We start from the raw sequence: 4,415 nt of genomic DNA on the forward strand, positions 1-4,415 counted from the left end.
CCATCAAGGGCTCAAGCATAATTTACTAAATCATTCCACTCTTGTTGTAGATTGAGTGTGTTTACCATTTTCCTCAACTGTAAACAACACTGCAGTTAACATCTTCATGTGCTTACATTTTGCTTTGCTTTTTGGAAATTGTTTCACTAGGATAAATTCCTCAGTAAATAACTGGTCAAAGTATATAAATGGTTCTTATGGTTCTTGATGGGTTTTGTCAAAGTGCCATTTCCAAATGGTTGGCCCCGGTGACATACAGGTGTGTGTAGGACCACTGCACCTTATTCCAGGAAGGGTCTAGTCCTGCCAGGGCATAATTCAAAATTCACCGAATTTGAGACTAATGCTGACAAAAGACGAGAGGAGACACTTACATTTGTTTACCGGTTTAAAAAATGCCCTACGTGGCAATATTGTAAATCCAGTTGACAGCTCGCTTAACTGGACAGCTTTGAAGTTATTTGTTTCTTGACATACATTTTAAAAGGTGGGAGAATTCAGACAAAATGAGACTTTATTAATATTTAACATTCATAAAATATTTACCTTGCATATTTAAAATGTTCACAAAATGCTGCCACGCTGTGCTAGTTTTGTCATACCATCTCCACAATGGGGCACTACTATTTTATTTTATTTTATTTTTCCTAAAGAAATAGGTCTTCTTCTAACAACCAAGTTTGCAGCTGTAGGCCTGTGAGAACCATTTGTAAGGCAGGGAAGGAGGAGATAATGCAACATAGGCGCTTCTCTTGGAACCAGCTAATAACTATATGCACTGATTGTTAAGAATTTACTTTCTGCTGGGCACTGTGCCGGGCACTTTCCTGTGTTACCTCATTTAATCTTTGATCCTATTAGATAGGTACAATTTTCCCACTTTACAAATGAGGAAACTGAGGTCTGGGTCCTAGGGATATAGGCATTGCAGACATAGCGGGTAGAATCAGAGAAAAAGATAGGACTGATGTCAAGAGTCACTGGTCCCGGCTCTGTCCCTAATTTTTGGCTCATCAGTCAACTCTTCTGGGCCTTGTCTTTGCCCCAGGGAGAGGCTGAGGACCAGGGATGGGCACTGGGTGCGGTTATGCAACTTCTTTACATCCCCGCACCCACCGTGGGGCCCTCTGGAAGAGAGAGTTACTACCTTTTCTCCCCCCACCCCCCTGCCGCACAGAACACCAGGAGGGCTTGGCTGAGCAAGGATGGGCCACACGGACCAGCCCAGCAGTGGGTTGACACATGCTGTGTTTACAGCATCTTCATCGCTCACTCAGGAGACCCAGAACTCAGGTCTGTCCTTCCCTTCATTCCCCAAACCCTTTTTGAGCACCACGCTGAAAGCAGTGGGGCTGGCCTTGAGGCCACGGGGCACGGCTGCATTCCACCTTGTGACACAGCTGTAGGACTGTGGCCTCTGACTGCAGTTTCCTCATCTGTAAAATGGGGATAATAATAACTACCTCAGAGGGTTATTCTGAGGCTTGAGTGAGGAGAAGGTGTGACTTAGGCCCCACAAGAGGCCCTGTAAAGTGTGAGCTGAAGTGGCCCTCCAGATGTTCTCTGGATATGAGTCAGGTGCCTGCCAGGGACCTCAGTGTGACACCAACACCCAAAACAGACCACAAGGGAGAAAGTGTCAGGCCAGGGGTGGGCAGGACAAACTTTCCCTGAGGGTTGGAAAGGGTTCTGGGAGGGCTCCCTGGAAGAGGTGATGTGTGCACCAAAGGAAAATCAGTCCTATTGAGTGATCAGAGCTGCCACCTGCAGCCAGAACTTCCATTTAGAACCAGGACAGAAGACTTCCTGCAGGAGGTAAGGTCAGGCTGACTCCATGCACCCAGAGAGGATGCCCCCAGAACATCTCAGGGATCTCTGCCCACCCCCTCTGTCACGTGGCAGATGCATTTCATTCATTCATTTGATTAATGTTTATTGAGCATCGGCTATGTGCCAGGCACTTGTCTCAGTACTGGAGATGTGTCAGCGAACAAAACAAATCCCTTGCGCCTTCTCACGAAGGTGGCGCGGAAGGCGAAGAGGGAAGCCCCTGCCCCTCCCAGATTGGAAGCCAAAGCCAAGGCTTTGAAGGCCAAGAAAGCAGCATCGAAAGGCGTCTGTCCACAGCCACACACAAAAAAGATCCGGACGTCACCCACCTTCCAACGGCCCAAAACACTGCGGCTCAGGAGGCAGCCCAGATAGCCTCGGAAGGGCGCCCCCTGGGAGAAAAGAGCTTGACCACTATGCCATCAGAGCACATTCCCCCTCACCACCGAGTCAGCCATGAAGAAAATAGAAGACAGCAGCACACTGGTGTTCACTGTGGACATCAAGGCCAACAAGCACCAGATTAAACAGGCTGTGAAGAACCTCGGTGACACTGACGTGCCTAAGGTCAACACCCTGACCAGGCCCGGTGGAGAGAAGGCGGCATCTGTTCGACTGGTTCCTGACTATGATGCTTTGGATGTTGCCAACAAAGTTGAGATCGTCAAAACTTAGTCCAGCTGGCTAATTCTAAACATAAAATTTTTCACTGTTGAAACAAAAACAAATCCCTTACTCTCAGAGCTGACATTCTGGTGGAGAATAGAGGGAAACAAGACAATAAGTCAGAAAATAATGATATTTCAGGTGGTGAGTGGTAAAAGGGTAAATACAGCAGAGTGAGGAGAACAGAGAATGAACGGGGCATGAGTGCAATCAGGGAAGCTGTGAAGGGCAAACGTTTGAGTGAGATCTGTAGGAAACGAGGGTGCAGACTTTGCAGATATCGGATCTCGGGAAGGACATTCCAGACAGGGGGAATACCTAGTGCAGGGGTGCTGGTAGGCAGAGTGTGCAACATCAAGGGATTCCAGGGAGACAGTGAGGTCGGAGGGCATTGAGTGGCCTGGCAGGACTCCTGCATTACCCCAGGGAGCGAGGAGCCCTGGGAGGGCTTCTCAGAGGAGCAATGGGCTTGGCTCTGGCTGCCTGGGAGCAGAGACTGGAGCACGGCAAGGCAGAGACAGGGAGATGGCCAGGGGGCCATTGGAGAGGTGACCGTGGCTCAGCAGGGTGGAGGCAGCAGAGGGAGAGAGGAGGTCGGATTCTGGCTGTGCTCAAAGGTAGAGCCAAGAGGAGCTTCTGATGAGCTAGACTCTGGGCCCCCAAAGCCCTCCTGGGGCTGCAGGACCGCAAGGCTCCCTGTGGCCTCACCAAACACCCCTTGGAAGCCTCCTCATTACGCAGGTGATTGGGGAAATTAGACCTTAAATGCTTCATTTTTGTTTTGTTTTGTTTTTTTCCAGAAATAAAACCAAATGTAATCACTGTAAGAAAAGCTCCACCCCAAGGGTGCTGCTCCCTCCGGTGGAGGCAGGGGTTAGATGAGGTTTGCAGGACTGTGTTGGCTCCCAGTTTAGATGCTTTCCATAAATTAATTACAGAGGCAAAGCAGAGAGCAAGGCCCTGGGGCGGGTCTGGGGCTGCCCTTCCCTCTTCCCGGATAGCTGGGCTGAAGCCAGTGCCGCCCTGGCCTGCGGGCTCTGGGAAGCTGCTGGGACTCCTGATTTCTGTCCCAAGTTCGCTGATCTCAGTCCCTGCGGGGTAAGCCTTGTCATCACGGGAGAGGACTAGGGAGAGCACCGGGGCTCTGGTCTTTCTCCTGAGCGCAGTGGGGAGCCAGGGAAGGTGGCAGGCAGGGAAGGGACAGGACCAGATTTGCTTTTTAGAGGGGACCTTCTGGCAATTCCAGGAGACTGGATTGGGGGAGACGAGGCTGGAGGCCAGGAGGTCAAGCGGGGCCTCTCTGGAGGGATGGAGAGAAGGGAAGCGGGGTCAAGTAAAGGGACAGGAGTTCCCACTAATACAGATCCATCTCCCTGGGCTGCCAACTAGTGGCTCTACCCTTTGGGCCCAAGCCTGATGCCCATCTTGCCTGGGGCCCCCGAGCTCTTGTTGGCAGAGCCTCCTGGGGCCCAGGTCAGGCCAGTGACTCATTTCTGAACGGTTTTGGCTGAATAAGACCGTTCTACCTCTCACCTGAGCCCTTTGACCCTCCTCGCCACAGTTCAGGGTTTTGGCCACAGACAGCGGCAAATGAGAGAGGGGTTTCCGGAGGTGGTTTATGGGACCTTTGCTGAAATAGTTGAGTGCACTTCACCTGCCACCTGCAGGGAGCTGAGCCATCCCCCGAGCTCCGTCTCCTCCTTGGCCCGTCCTAAACATGGCCACCTTGGCCTTCCGGCCGCGTGCCTGAGCTCCTCCCTGGGGTCCTGCTCAGACTCTTCTCCTGGGCACAAGCTGCACATCCTGCTCTGCATCACAGCGCAAGGCCACTCCTCTGGGAAGCTGTACTCAGATCTCTTTGCACTCAGCACCTTGGGTTGTGCTGACTGATGGATGCAGGGAATATGGAAGCCCAGCTC

The 4,415-nt window shown here is 51.5% G+C and overlaps 1 pseudogene; it reads left to right on the plus strand.

The window, feature by feature from the left end:
• The first annotated feature begins 1,205 nt into the window (after positions 1–1,205).
• Positions 1,206–2,505, plus strand: LOC103079118 (60S ribosomal protein L23a pseudogene; annotated as a pseudogene).
• Positions 2,506–4,415: the final 1,910 nt, after the last annotated feature.

The sequence above is a fragment of the Lipotes vexillifer genome, unplaced genomic scaffold (assembly GCF_000442215.2).
Source record: "Lipotes vexillifer unplaced genomic scaffold, Lipotes_vexillifer_v1.1 scaffold920, whole genome shotgun sequence".
Lineage (NCBI taxonomy): Eukaryota > Metazoa > Chordata > Mammalia > Artiodactyla > Lipotidae > Lipotes > Lipotes vexillifer.